The sequence below is a fragment of the Lissotriton vulgaris genome, chromosome 5 (assembly GCF_964263255.1).
Source record: "Lissotriton vulgaris chromosome 5, aLisVul1.2, whole genome shotgun sequence".
Lineage (NCBI taxonomy): Eukaryota > Metazoa > Chordata > Amphibia > Caudata > Salamandridae > Lissotriton > Lissotriton vulgaris.
The window spans coordinates 1,814,576,758-1,814,592,501 of NC_141693.1; the positions used below are offsets into that span (position 1 = coordinate 1,814,576,758).

General features: G+C 44.1%; 4 non-coding genes across 4 annotated transcripts; all 4 read left to right on the plus strand.

The window, feature by feature from the left end:
- The first annotated feature begins 6,761 nt into the window (after positions 1 to 6,761).
- Positions 6,762 to 6,848, plus strand: TRNASTOP-UCA (transfer RNA opal suppressor (anticodon UCA)). Its single transcript has one exon. It is a non-coding gene; the product is annotated as a tRNA-Sec (tRNA).
- A 2,071-nt stretch (positions 6,849 to 8,919) lies between these two features.
- Positions 8,920 to 9,006, plus strand: TRNASTOP-UCA (transfer RNA opal suppressor (anticodon UCA)). The gene has a single exon. It is a non-coding gene; the product is annotated as a tRNA-Sec (tRNA).
- A 2,380-nt stretch (positions 9,007 to 11,386) lies between these two features.
- TRNASTOP-UCA (transfer RNA opal suppressor (anticodon UCA)) lies at positions 11,387 to 11,473 on the plus strand. Its single transcript has one exon. It is a non-coding gene; the product is annotated as a tRNA-Sec (tRNA).
- A 2,063-nt stretch (positions 11,474 to 13,536) lies between these two features.
- On the plus strand, positions 13,537 to 13,623 carry TRNASTOP-UCA (transfer RNA opal suppressor (anticodon UCA)). Its single transcript has one exon. It is a non-coding gene; the product is annotated as a tRNA-Sec (tRNA).
- The last annotated feature ends 2,121 nt before the right edge of the window (positions 13,624 to 15,744 follow it).

Sequence of the window (15,744 nt, forward strand, 5' to 3'; positions counted from 1 at the left end):
GGCAGCTGTTGGCCTTGCTGCTCGGCGGTGGCGTTTGCCTTTGGCAGCCCGGCTCAGTCTGGGTGGACCACTGTGCTGGGTGGCAGCCCGTGGGGCCACGGAGGCCGATGCAGACGACGTTGTTGTAGTTGTCGACTGCACACTTTCCACGTCCTCCAGGGCCACCAGCCGCCGATATTCCGCAACAGTGGCCTCGATCCTCCGTTGCCGGGCCGCTCTAGCCAGCTCCTTCCTCCTTGTTCGTTTGGAAGGAGAACCTATATGAAGAAAGAAAGACATAGTCTGTAACCAATGCTCTTTAAGATTAACTCAATCATTCAGCAGAAATTTGTGTTGCAGTACAACTAGCAACTTGCAAGCGCATTACATAACTATTGAGGCCAGTATCTATCTAACCTCACACTTCTTCATCCTTGCTCTAACATTAGTGGGAGTTTAAGGAACAAATTCTACGAGCACTGTGGACTTCCATTGGAGTCGACTATGAAAGTACACCAGTCTTCTTCTTCTTCTTATCTCTTGTTTTGGAAAATTGGTACGTTATTTTCTGCAAGCCGGCATAATGCCAGCGCAGTAAACTTGCACCCGAGAAAAAGAGACGCACGCCATGAGGAGTGACCTAGACTTGCGTTGCCGTTGCGTTACTGTACCCGTCCAGTACATGCAGGTGGTGAAGCTCTTACTTTTCTATTACGGGTGGCACTGAGAATACTCTGTTACAACTCAAGGGCTACTGCTTAATTAATTTAACTTTCACCCTACAGTGGAAATGAGTACTAGAAATGGAAAATTGAAGAAGATAAATAATCTGATTATCTATCACTTCACATGGGATGTTTTTGCTTATATATGGGATGACTTTAGGTGCTTTGCTTTTTATTGAGTGACCAGTGATACATCCACACATGAATGACTGAGTACTACTAAACTTATTAAGAGAGGTAGGGAGTGGCCACCATAATAACCGGATCTATGCAGTGCTTGCAATACAAACTACTGCTACTATTTATGGTAGTATTTGGACAAAATTAAAAGTTCTTTTCCTTGCCTTTCCTACACTGGAACGGACGTGCGGGTGCAGTGTTACATGCTCTTCAAAGTTACACTTAGTTCATCCACTGACCGTCTACTCTCTCTAGATCATGGGTACTCACAAACTTTCTCTCAGGGGCTACATTTACAGTGTAGTTTGGGGCCGAGGGCCGCACTGGTGGGGGCGGAGTCAGAGGGGGCGGGGCTAAAGCAAAACGATAACTTGTGACCATGAGGTTGCACACAGGTCCCTGCAGCAGATGCCCTCATCCACTGAGCCACCAGACCCAGCATTTACATACATCTCTCTCCCTCCTGCTCTCCCTCCTGCCCTCCCTCCATCTCTCTCTCCCTCCTGCCCTCCCTCTCCCTCCCCCTCTGTCATCTCACTGTGTGTGTGTCTATCTGTGTCAGCCTTCAGCCCGGGTTGAGACCGCTTCCTCAACGCGCACACACAGACAACAACACCAAAGTACTTAACAGGTCTTTAAAAGACCATTAACATATTATTGAGGCTTTGTTTGTTTTAGCGCCCCTGCTTCTCCACCCTGACAATCACTGCTTGCCCGGCCCCACAGAGCAGAGGCTTTGTTCTATTTCACCTCTTTGTGGCCTTGCATCTCCACTCTGCTCTGTGGGGGCCGGGGGAGCAGTGATTGTCAGAGTGGAGATGCAGGGGCGCTAACAGGTGAAATACAAAAAAGCCTCTGCTCTGTGGGGGCCGGGGGAGCAGTGATTGTCTGCAAGGTCTGCGCACCGCCAAGGAAGGCTTGCCGGGCCACCACCGGCCCGCGGGCCGTACTAGGTGTACCCCTGCTCTAGATACACATATGCTATCTAAGAGTCAGATAGTAGCATGATCCAGGTATATGGACACATACAGTTTCTGTGTCACCCACCCAGGCTGTTGTCCTTCCACCCATCATTGCTTCATCATTCACCCAGCCACGCATCTCATATTCTTGCCTTCCCAGCTAGTCTTCAATCTCAATAAGTAAGGAATATATAAGAGCTTACCTCTGGCCGCCACCACCACCGTCTCAACTCTCACAGCCGCCGCCTCCTCCCCTGAAGAATCGCCCTCCGCCTCCGTGTCGAGCACCACCACCTCCACACTGGCCCCGCCACCAGATGTTCCACCTACAAAGTACATTTAAGAATGTTAGAATAAAGCACTCACTAGTCACTAGTATTTGGTCTAGGAATGAAGACATGTGAAAACAATGTAATTTGTGACTGTCTACGTTAAAGTTAAAAAAAATGTCCCTTTTTCCAGGGAAGGTTGTCTTGCTGCACTTTTTGGCACAACTGATGAAGGCTGTTTTTTTAACACGCACCATTTTTCTCCACACAGACAGAAGATGGACTTCTAACAACAAGATCAAGTTGAAACCAGGTGAGAGCTCGGCTCGACCACAAGAAATGTCTTCAATTAATCGTCAGCACTAACCACTTTTCCATTATCAGTTAAACGTTTAGTTTTATTATGACTTCATTTTAATAAATGTGTTTACTTTTAATAAAGCTTTTAAACTTAAATACAATCTGTGTTTTTTGGTCCAGACTAGAGTGACTGAGCGAAAGGTTTTGCAATTTTTGCAAGCATGAGTCCAGATAGAACACTTCAAAAGACATTATGGACAATCCCAGAGGACTGCACTAAGTTGATAGAGCTATTGCTGACTAGAATCATGGGAGTTTCGCCAACCGTGCAATCTTAGTTAGCTACACAGACAGACTAATAAGAATAATCTAGTAATACCACAGGGAGTCATAGTAGAGGCAGGATAAGAATTTAGATACAGTCTACAAGAAGAGCAAAGACAATTTTGAAAAAAGTCAAATGAGGAACGCTAGGAAAAATAGGTACTAGTCTAAAATGAAAACTTACTGGGGCCAGCAGAGGAGCCCTCGCCTGCCCGATCCTGGCCCTGTTGAACAGCATCCGCCGCCTGCTGCTCCTGTGTCCTCCTCTCGCCCCTGGGGGGAGCTGACGTACAACATGAAAGAAAGAACAGAAAACATGGATGATTGTTGCTTGTCAATGTCAACCAAATCAAACATTTCAAAAGAACAATAACAAAATATTTCCGCGAAATTATATTGATTATGGTTACTTTTCATTTATTTGCGGACCTGTGACTTCGAAAGTCACGTAACTCACTAAACAAAGTACTGAAACGTTCACCTAGGACTGGCAGGCAGCAGTCCGCAGGCAAGACGCAAAGTGACAGACAAACTCCATTGTGATTTCAGTCAGATCAGTGACAACACTAACAGTTGCCTGCTACATTACCAGTCATTTAAATAGTCAAACTATCAATCCACCGCCACTATTTTTCTTATTGTCAGGGTTACAAAGGAAGGGGCAGATTTAAGCCCTTGCGGCTCTTTTGCGCCGTTCTTGCGTGACTTTTGTGACGCAGCAACTAAACAAAAAAGGGCGCCATGGTGCGGCGTATAATATTATAACAACGTGACGCATTTGGGAGATGCATCCCGTTATAAAGCCCTGCGCCATCAGGGGGCGTTCCGGCGCAAGGGAGGGCATTCCTGCGCTGGAACACATCCTAATAGTGGCTGAGGGAAATCTACAAAATATCAATCAGTCACCTTTAGGACAATGATGCGTCACACAAACCCTGCACCTGCTTGAAGCAGACGTACGGCTTGACCCAGCATTGGGGAGATAGGGTACCCCAGAGCATTGATGGAGCTGCGCCATCGTTGCGACGCAACTCCAGCAGTAAAGCTTCGGTGACGTTTTGGGCCCATGGTGCGCCGCATTGCAAATACGGCGCACCATGTTTGGTGGTGGTAGCGGGCCGCACAATTAATGGCGCATCCCTGCTACTTTGCAGGGATGCGACGGTAATTGCAATTCTGCCCCTTAGGGGCATACTTACTTACGCGTTCTGGCGCATCTCCAGAGATGCGCCAGATCAAATGCGTCACGCAAAACTACCCTTGCGACACGGCAGATGTGCCTCATTTACAATGCGGCGCGCCCTGGCGCAAGGGTAGGCACTTGCGTGACGCATCTCGTCACGTAAGAGCGGCGCATCGCTGGAGTCACGTCGCCAACGCAATGCAACTCCAGTAATGCTCAGGGCCACCCAATACTTAACATGCTGTGTCAGTCCTTTCGCCTGCTTCGAGCAGACATAAGGAATTGAATTGACGTAGCAGCGTCGCAGAAGTGCCTGCGTTAAATCTTGTACATTTCACGCAGGCAATTTTGCGAGGCGCACAGCCGCTGGACCGCCCACCCTGCGTACTAGGAACGCACCCATTGTGGTGCAGGCCCATGGCTTTATAACGTGACGCATCTCCCTAGATGCGTCATGCTGTAAATGACTCGCAGGGATGCGGCACGTTTACGCCGCTGTTGCGTCACGCAAGGCAACGTAAACGTGGCGCAAGGGGCTTGTAAATGTAATCTGCCCCCTAGTGTCTAGCATTACGCAGTTCTGTAAAGTACACTCATACATAATAGTTACTCAGGCCAATGAGACCACGAAATAGAAAACAAATAAGCATAGTAGCAACGCCACTGAGAAGGAGAGCAGTGCACCTGAAATGCACAGAAGATTTTGAAATATAATTTAACTACAATGTAATCGTCATCAGCGGCATTATTGGCTTGCTCCATGTAAAAAACAAATATTTGCAATACAACAACACAGAGCAGGAGAAAACATCATAGTAGTGAGTGATTAAATGGCTAATACTACTCACCAAGCCCGGGGATCTCCAAGCCGAGCTGGTCCAGCAGGTCGCGCTCGCGGTCCAGGAGGTCCGTCCAGCGATGGGTGACCTGGCTGTAGGTGCGCTGGACCCCGTAGAGGTGGGATATGGCCCAGCACACCTTCTCCCACCGCTTCCGGCGCTCCCGCATGTTGTAGCCGCCGGCCGCGATCCTGCCGCCTCCCGCGATGGTCCTGGGCAGGCGGCGCTGGACGAAGTAGACCAGCGCGCCCACTTCCTCCGGGCTGAATATCTCCCGTCGCGTCACCTGCTCCCCCCTCAATCTCCCGCATGCTGTCCTGCCACTGGGTCCAGCACTACTCCCCGCCGCCGCTGCGGCCCTCAAGTGCCTGGGCAGCTTCACGGCGCCTGGCTTGACCATGGTCTGGGCAGGTAAGGTAGGAAGAAGTAGAAAATTAAGAAAGAATAGGATAGGGAAGAAGAAAAGAAAAGAGTTTAAAAAAGTAGTTTAAAAGTAAAGAAAAATAGCAGAAAAGACAAAAATATACAGCTAGGAAAAGAGAGGGATAGATAAGAAGCAAAATCGTAAAAAAAAAACTGAAAACAAGCAAAGGATGGCAAAGATACCAAGAGGATTAAACACCATGCCCAGACACAGGAAATGAATGAAAAACAAGATGGCCGGCGCCCGTTCACGAGCGCGAAAGAAAGTTCGCGCGAGATTTTCCTCGCGATCTCGTGCGAACCTGTAGATTTCCCGCGCGATCTCGTGTGAACCTCTACTCGCAATGCGCTTACTGCGCGAGATTATACATAGCGGGCGGAAACGGAAATACGTCACGGAAACAAAATGGCCGCGCCCGTACTCGACCTTGGGGTAAATTCGAGTGTGTTGCGCTGCGAGCGGCTCGCGAATACTGCAAAAAAACTCGCGAAACAACAAGCCGCAAAAAAATAAAATGCTCATTCGCACGAATTGGCGGCTTCCGCGGTCGGTTTCGCACGACGCCGCGCCCCGCGAATAGCGCGAAAAAAACCGAAAAACGATTTCAGCAAAAGCAAAAGCAATGAGCAGGTGCAAAAGGTCAACCTCATGATTTGTAACGATTCTTTGTAGTGCTTCCTGAGGGGGCCCTCCAGAATTCGGTTGCCTGCTTGCAACTATTTTGTGTGACCCTGCTCTGACCTTAACTGTATGCCACAAAGGTCCTGATTTACAGCTAAAGGAGCAGACAAGCAGGTGCCAGGCTGGAACTTTAAATTCTTTCAGTGACACATTAATTAGCCCCTAATTCATTATTGTCAGTTGGGGCAGGGCAGGTGTTGTTAATAAACTAACCCCAAATTAATTCATGTCAGTTCAAGCAGGGCAGGTGGGCTTGCTTTTCCCCCCCATCTTCTACAGTGATGATGAACCAAAGGGTGGCATTGATGTAACAGAGGGTGGCATGGGTCAAAGAGAGGGTGCCAGTGGTAAAACAGAGGGTGCTGGGAGGCTGTGATGATGAACCAGACGTAGAAACAACATAGTCGCGACCGTTGCGAGCCGACAAGTAAGTTCGCAATTGCGAACTAGTACCAAATCCTCGCGAACTGGCAAAAACAATTGCGAACACACAAAAAAAAAAAATCCGCAAATTCGCGGGAATTCGCGGATTTTGCGGATTGCGAGTTCGCAAATCCGCAAATTCGCGGATTGCCAATCCGCAAAATCCGCTCATGCCTACACCAGTGCCACTCCACCACCCCTTCCCTTAGCTCTGTCCTTCCTACAGATGTTATAATCAGGCGGGATTGCCATGGCAACGTCTGGATTCGAAAGTTCTCCCCACCACGTCTCGGTAAGCATAAGACACAGTGGCTTAGCCGTGTCAAGAAGCTCAAAGATGTCTTGTGCATGTCTGCACGCCGATCTGGTGTTTAGTAGCATGCAGAGATATCCCACACTGGCGATGTTATTGCCAGGGGACCATGGCCGAGCACTTGTGATATATATACCTGTTTTGCTATAATATTTCTTTCCCCGGATGAACCTCGGTGGTCTGGGGTGCAGTCTTCAAACCTGTAGCTGTCTAGCGACAGAGTGGTTCAATTCCACCTTCTGTGCGAGGCAACTTTTGTGATGGGCTGCACATTGTCAGGGTAACTGATACATGTTTTTTTGTCAATTCTGTTTATGTTCACAACTTGTAGAAGACAATATTTGTTAACTACATTTTCAGCAGCCCAGCCGACACATGTTTTCTTCTCTGTTTTCAAGGCCACATCACCATTTAAGATCAAAGAGTATCCGAGAGAATTACTTGTTAAATAGTAGCCAGCGCTCTGAGAAGCGATTCACCTGGGCACCCCAGCAAGTCATGAAAGGAAGGGTATGCATTAAGCACAGTGTAGATTGGAGAATCTGACATTAATAATCTGAGAGATTGGGAAGAGATAGTGTCTGATACTAAGGAAATGAAGGCAGTGACGTTCATCAATGGAATGAGGGTATCACCTTTGACAATATCAAAGTAAATAGTCATCTATCTGCTCCCATAGATGCCCCAGGTACTGAGGAAGGACCACTAAACCCCATCCTCAGTCCACAGAGTAGGCACTTTACTTCTTTGTTGCAGACTTTACTTACAGATCTTGGAGTCTCACAGTCTTTCTGTGCACCCAATATAAACAAATGAATAAATAAATACATGAATGCATATGCATAAAGAAGCCTGCAAAATGAGTTTGCCTCTAGGCTACCCCATTTTGGGGGCCAGATAATGGACCCTGAGGCATAATGACATAAAATAATATCCTCAGGATTATACCATTCCATCCTAGTTGGAAACTAGGATTAAAAAGACCTTTTGTACAACAAAAAATCTAACATCCTTACCTCGTCCTCTCATCTGGAGTGATCCAGCAGAGCAAAAAATATGTTGCAGCATAACTAGATTAATAGAGTGTTTTAATTCTCCCCCAGTATATGTCTACCCATTTCCCGGCAAAGGGAAAAAAACGGCCACACAATTTATGTTGTGGTATCTTGGGCTTTCCTTTCCACAAGTCGTTTTGAGGTGTCTTGGACTTTCCTTTCCACGAGTCATGTTGTGGTGTCTTGACTTTCCTTTACACAAGTCATGTTGTGGTGTCTTTGACTTTCCTTTACACGAGTCATGGTCTGGTGCCATGGCTTTCCTTTACACAAGTCATGTTGTGGTGTCTTTGCTTGCCTTTTCATGAGTCACGTTGTGGTGTCTTGGCTTTCCTTTACACCAGTCATGTTGTGGTGTCTTGACTTTCCTTTACACAAGTCATGTTGTGGTGTCTTGGCTTTCCTTTACACAAGTCATGTTGTGTTTTCTTGAACTATCCTTTACACAAGTCATGTTATGGTGTCTTTGTCTTTTCTTTACAGCATTCATGTTGTGTTGTCTTGGACTTTCCTTACCACAAGTCGTGGTGTTTCCTTTACACGAGTCATGTTTTGTTGTCTTGGACTTTCCTTTACTTGAGCCATGCTATGGTTTCTTCAGCTTTCCATGAGTTATGTTGTGGTATCTTGGACTTTCCTTTACACAATTCATGTTGTTGTGTCTTGGCTTTCCTTGACATGAGTCATGTTGTGTTGTCTTGATCTTCCTTTTACACAAATCATGTTGTGGTGTCTTGGCTTTCTTTTACACAATTCATGTTGTGCTGTTTTGGCTTTCCTTTACACAAGTCATTTTGTGGTGTTTTGGCTTTCCTTTACACAAGTCATGTTGTGGTGTCTTGCTCTTTCCTTTCAAGGAGTCAGAGAGAGTGAGAAAACAGAGTAAGCATTTAAGAATGTCTGTTTATTCTTTGTTTTGTAAACTCAAATCAGCACGGCCTTTCCTCTTCTATTGTTGTTAACGCTGACATTAGCAAGGATTTATCTGAACTTTGTCCACATTATAAGAAAGGCTGGCAGCAAGTCTCGTTTACCCAAAAACCCTGTCTCTGTTTTGCATACAATCAAAGGTTCATATTCTGAACTTTTGACTAAATCATTGCATGAAAATAAAGACAAAGCAAAAATATAGCTGAGCCCAGAACTTCAATAAATAGTGGACATTGATAGCTAGGCGGATTACACATTTTGGCCCGCACCCTACCTGGAAAAGAGTATGTATTCTTGTGATATATATACCTGTTTTGCTAGAATATTTCTTTGCCGAGATGAACCTCAGTGGTCTGGGGTGCAGTATTCAAACCTGTAGCTGTCTAGTGACAGAGTGGTTCAATTTCACCTTCTGTGCGAGGCAGCTTTGTGATGGGCTGCACATTGTCAGGGTAACTGATACATGTTTTTTGTCAATTCTGTTTATGTTCACAACTTGTAGAAGACAATATTTGTTAACTACATTTTCAGCAGCCCAGCCAACACATGTTTTCTTCTCTGTTTTCAAGGCCACATCACCATTTAAGATCAAAGAGTATCCGAGAGAATTACTTGTTAAATAGTAGCCAGCGCTCTGAGGAGCGATTCACCTGGACACCACAGCAAGTCATGAAAGGAAGGATATGCATTAAACACAGTGTAGATTGGAGAATCTGACATTAATAATCTGAGAGATTGGGAAGAGATAGTGTCCGATACTAAGGAAATGAAGGCAGTGACGTTCATCAATGGAATGAGGGTATCACCTTTGACAATATCAAAGTAAATGGTCATCTATCTACTCCTATAGATGCCCCCGGTACTGAGGAAGGACCACTGAACCCCATCCTCAGTCCACGGATAAGGCACTTTACTTCTTTGTTGCAGACTTTATTCACAGATCTTGGAGTCTCACAGTCTTTCTGTGCACCCAATATAAACAAATGAATAAATAAATACATGAATACATATGTATAAAGAAGCCTGCAAAATGCGTTTGCCTCTAGGCTATCCCATTTTTGGGGCCAGATAATGGACCCTGAGGCACAACAACATAAAACGATATCCTCAGGATTATACCATTCCAACACATTTGGAAACTAGGATTAAACAAACCTTTTGTACAACAAAAAATCTAACATCCTTACCTAGTCCTCTCATCTGGAGTGATCCAGCAGAGCAAAAAAAATGTTGCAGCATAACCTGATTAATAGAGTGTTTTAAGTCTCCACCAGTATATGTCTACCCATTTCCCAGCAAAGGGGAAAAAACGGCCACACAACTCTTGTTGTGGTGTCTTGGGCTTTTCTTTCCACAAGTCGTTTTGAGGTGTCTTGGACTTTCCTTTTGATTAGTCATGTTGTGGTGTCTTGGTTTTTCGTTTCCATGAGTCATGTTGTGGTGTCCTGGCTTTCCTTTACACAAGTCATGTTGTGGTGTCTCCGACTTTCCTCTACACGAGTCATGTTGTGGTGCCATGCCTTTCCTTTACACAAGTCATGTTGTGGTGTCTTGGCTTGCCTTTTCATGAGTCATGTTGTGGTGTCTTGGCTTTCCTTTACACGAGTCATGTTGTGGTGTCTTGACTTTCCTTTACACAAGTCATGTTGTGGTGTCTTGGCTTTCCTTTACACAAGTCATGTTGTGTTTTCTTGATCTATCCTTTACACAAGTCATGTTATGGTGTCTTGGTCTTTCCTTTACACGAGTCATATTTTGTTGTCTTGGACTTACCTTTACACGAGCCATGCTGTGGTGTCTTTAGCTTTCCATGAATTATGTTGTGGTATCTTGGACTTTCCTTTACACAATTGATGTTGTGGTGCCTTGGCTTTCTTTTACACACTTCATGTTTTGGTGTTATGGCTTTCCTTTACACAAGTCATGTTGTGGTGTTTTGGCTTTCCTTTACACAGGTCATGTTGTGGTGTCTTGCTCTTTCCGTTCAAGGAGTCAGAGAGAGTGAGAGAACAGAGTAAGGCTTTAAGAATGTCTGTTTATTCTGTGTTATGTAAACTCAAATCAGCACGGCCTTTCCTCTTCTATTGTTGTTAACGCTGACATTAGCAATGATTTATCTGAACTTTGTCCACATTATTTATTTATTTTATTTATTTATTTGGTGAATTTATAAAGCGCAAATTGTTGCCCATGGGCGTCCAAGCGCTAAGGAACCGGCTGGGAGAACCTGGAAGGAGGACTGGACCGCATAGGAGTTACAGAGAGGAGTAGAATAGGAATGTTTTTAGCTGTTTGCGAAAGGATGAAAGGTTGGGTTCGGCTCTGAGATGGAGGGGGAGGGTATTCCAAGTCCTTGCAGCATTATAGGTGAACGTCCATCTGCCAGACCTAGCTTTTTTTATTCTGGGGGTCGAGGCCATAAAGGACTGGCTAGAACGGAGGTTTCTGCTGGGCTGGTAATGGGTGATTAGGTCGTGGGTGATCATGGGACCTGAGTCCCAGAATGCCTGGTGGGCAATACACATCGCCTTAAAAAGATTATAAGAAAGGCTGGCAGCAAGTCTCGTTTACCCAGAAATCCTGTCTCTGTTTTGCATACAACCAAAAGTTCATATTCTGAACTTTTGACTAAATCAGTGCATGAAAATAAAGACAAATCAAAAATAGAGCTGAGCCCAGAACTTCAATAAATAGTGGACATTGATAGCTAGGCGTATTACACATTTTGGCCCGCACCCTACCTGTAAAAGAGTATGTATTCTTGTGATATATATACCTGCTTTGCTATAATGTTTCTTTGCCCGGATGAACCTCAGTGGTCTGGGGTGCAGTCTTCAAACCTGTAGCTGTCTAGCGACAGAGTGGTTCAATTCCACCTTCTGTGCGAGGCAGCTTTTGTGATGGGCTGCACATTGTCAGGGTAACTGATACATGTTTTTTTGTCAATTCTGTTTATGTTCACAACTTGTAGAAGACAATATTTGTTAACTACATTTTCAGCAGCCCAGCCGACACATGTTTTCTTCTCTGTTTTCAAGGCCACATCACCATTTAAGATCAAAGAGTATCCGAGAGAATTACTTGTTAAATAGTAGCCAGCGCTCTGAGGAGCGATTCACCTGGGCACCCCAGCAAGTCATGAAAGGAAGGGTATGCATTAAACACAGTGTAGATTGGAGAATCTGACATTAATAATCTGAGAGATTGGGAAGAGATAGTGTCCGATACTAAGGAAATGAAGGCAGTGACGTTCATCAATGGAATGAGGGTATCACCTTTGACAATATCAAAGTAAATAGTCATCTATCTGCTCCCATAGATGCCCCAGGTACTGAGGAAGGACCACTAAACCCCATCCTCAGTCCACGGAGTAGGCACTTTACTTCTTTGTTGCAGACTTTACTTACAGATCTTGGAGTCTCACAGTCTTTCTGTGCACCCAATATAAACAAATAAATACATGAATGCATATGCATAAAGAAGCCTGCAAAATGAGTTTGCCTCTAGGCTACCCCATTTTTGGGGCCAGATAATGGACCCTGAGGCATAATGACATAAAATAATATCCTCAGGATTATACCATTCCATCCTATTTGGAAACTAGGATTAAAAAGACCTTTTGTACAACAAAAAATCTAACATCCTTACCTCGTCCTCTCATCTGGAGTGATCCAGCAGAGCAAAAAATATGTTGCAGCATAACTAGATTAATAGAGTGTTTTAAGTCTCCCCCAGTATATGTCTACCCATTTCCCGGCAAAGGGAAAAAAACGGCCACACAATTCATGTTGTGGTATCTTGGGCTTTTCTTTCCACAAGTCGTTTTGAGGTGTCTTGGACTTTCCTTTCCACGAGTCATGTTGTGGTATCTTGACTTTCCTTTACACAAGTCATGTTGTGGTGTCTTTGACTTTCCTTTACACGAGTCATGGTCTGGTGCCATGGCTTTCCTTTACACAAGTCATGTTGTGGTGTCTTTGCTTGCCTTTTCATGAGTCACGTTGTGGTGTCTTGGCTTTCCTTTACACCAGTCATGTTGTGGTGTCTTGACTTTCCTTTACACAAGTCATGTTGTGGTGTCTTGGCTTTCCTTTACACAAGTCATGTTGTGTTTTCAGGAACTATCCTTTACACAAGTCATGTTATGGTGTCTTTGTCTTTTCTTTACAGCATTCATGTTGTGTTGTCTTGGACTTTCCTTACCACAAGTCGTGGTGTTTCCTTTACACGAGTCATGTTTTGTTGTCTTGGACTTTCCTTTACTTGAGCCATGCTATGGCTTCTTCAGCTTTCCATGAGTTATGTTGTGGTATCTTGGACTTTCCTTTACACAATTCATGTTGTTGTGTCTTGGCTTTCCTTGACATGAGTCATGTTGTGTTGTCTTGATCTTCCTTTTACACAAATCATGTTGTGGTGTCTTGGCTTTCTTTTACACAATTCATGTTGTGCTGTTTTGGCTTTCCTTTACACAAGTCATTTTGTGGTGTTTTGGCTTTCCTTTACACAAGTCATGTTGTGGTGTCTTGCTCTTTCCGTTCAAGGAGTCAGGGAGAGTGAGAAAACAGAGTAAGTATTTAAGAATGTCTGTTTATTCTGTGTTTTGTAAACTCAAATCAGCACGGCCTTTCCTCTTCTATTGTTGTTAACGCTGACATTAGCAATGATTTATCTGAACTTTGTCCACATTATAAGAAAGGCTGGCAGCAAGTCTCGTTTACCCAGAAACCCTGTCTCTGTTTTGCATTCAATCAAAGGTTCATATTCTGAACTTTTGACTAAATCATTGCATGAAAATATAGACAAATCAAAAATAGAGCTGAGCCCAGAATTTCAATAAATAGTGGACATTGATAGCTAGGCGGATTACACATTTTGGCCCGCACCCTACCTGTAAAAGAGTATGTATTCTTGTGATATATATGCCTGTTTTGCTATAATATTTCTTTGCCCGGATGAACCTCAGTGGTCTGGGGTGCAGTCTTCAAACCTGTAGCTGTCTAGTGACAGAGTGGTTCAATTCCACCTTCTGTGCGAGGCAGCTTTTGTGAAGGGCTGCACATTGTCGGGGTAACTGATACATGTTTTTTTGTCAATTCTGTTTATGTTCACAACTTGTAGAAGACAATATTTGTTAACTACATTTTCAGCAGCCCAGCCGACACATGTTTTCTTCTCTGTTTTCAAGGCCACATCACCATTTAAGATCAAAGAGTATCCGAGAGAATTACTTGTTAAATAGTAGCCAGCGCTCTGAGGAGCGATTCACCTGGGCACCACAGCAAGTCATGAAAGGAAGGATATGCATTAAACACAGTGTAGATTGGAGAATCTGACATTAATATTCTGAGAGATTGGGAAGAGATAGTGTCCGATACTAAGGAAATGAAGGCAGTGACGTTCATCAATGGAATGAGGGTATCACCTTTGACAATATCAAAGTAAATGGTCATCTATCTACTCCTATAGATGCCCCCGGTACTGAGGAAGGACCACTGAACCCCATCCTCAGTCCACGGATAAGGCACTTTACTTCTTTGTTGCAGACTTTATTCACAGATCTTGGATTCTCACAGTCTTTCTGTGCACCCAATATAAACAAATGAATAAATAAATACATGAATGCATATGTATAAAGAAGCCTGCAAAATGCGTTTGCCTCTAGGCTATCCCATTTTTGGGGCCAGATAATGGACCCTGAGGCACAACAACATAAAACGATATCCTCAGGATTATACCATTCCAACACATTTGGAAACTAGGATTAAACAAACCTTTTGTACAACAAAAAATCTAACATCCTTACCTAGTCCTCTCAGCTGGAGTGATCCAGCAGAGCAAAAAAAATGTTGCAGCATAACCTGATTAATAGAGTGTTTTAAGTCTCCCCAGTATATGTCTACTCATTTGCCAGCAAAGGGAAAAAAACGGCCACACAATTCTTGTTGTGGTGTCTTGGACTTTTCTTTCCACAAGTCATTTTGAGGTGTCTTGGACTTTCCTTTCGATTAGTCATGTTGTGGTGTCTTGGTTTTTTGTTTCCATGAGTCATGTTGTGGTGTCTTGGCTTTACTTTACACAAGTCATGTTGTGGTGTCTCCGACTTTCCTTTACACGAGTCATGTTGTGGTACCATGCCTTTCCTTTACACAAGTCATGTTGTGGTGTCTTGGCTTGCCTTTTCATGAGTCATGTTGTGGTGTCTTGGCTTTCCTTTACACGAGTCCAGTTGTGGTGTCTTGGCTTTCCTTTACACAAGTCATGTTGTGGTGTCTTAGCTTTCCTTTACACAAGTCATGTTGTGTTTTCTTGATCTATCCTTTACACAAGTCATGTTATGGTGTCTTGGTCTTTCCTTTACACGAGTCATATTTTGTTGTCTTGGACTTACCTTTACACGAGCCATGCTGTGGTGTCTTCAGCTTTCCATGAATTATGTTGTGGTATCTTGGACTTTCCTTTACACAATTGATGTTGTGGTGCCTTGGCTTTCTTTTACACACTTCATGTTTTGGTGTTTTGGCTTTCCTTTACACAAGTCATGCTGTGGTGTCTTGGTCTTTCCTTTACACGAGTCATATTTTGTTGTCTTGGACTTACCTTTACACGAGCCATGCTGTGGTGTCTTCAGCTTTCCATGAATTATGTTGTGGTATCTTGGACTTTCCTTTACACAATTGATGTTGTGGTGCCTTGGCTTTTTTTTACACACTTCATGTTTTGGTGTTTTGGCTTTCCTTTACACAAGTCATGTTGTGGTGTTTTGGCTTTCCTTTACACAGGTCATGTTGTGGTGTCTTGCTCTTTCCGTTCAAGGAGTCAGAGAGAGTGAGAGAACAGAGTAAGGCTTTAAGAATGTCTGTTTATTCTGTGTTATGTAAACTCAAATCAGCACGGCCTTTCCTCTTCTATTGTTGTTAACGCTGACATTAGCAATGATTTATCTGAACTTTGTCCACATTATAAAAAAGGCTGGCAGCAAGTCTCGTTTACCCAGAAATCCTGTCTCTGTTTTGCATACAATCAAAAGTTCATATTCTGAACTTTTGACTAAATCAGTGCATGAAAATAAAGATAAATCAAAAATAGAGCTGAGCCCAGAACTTCAATAAATAGTGGACATTGATAGCTAGGCGTATCACACATTTTGGCCCGCA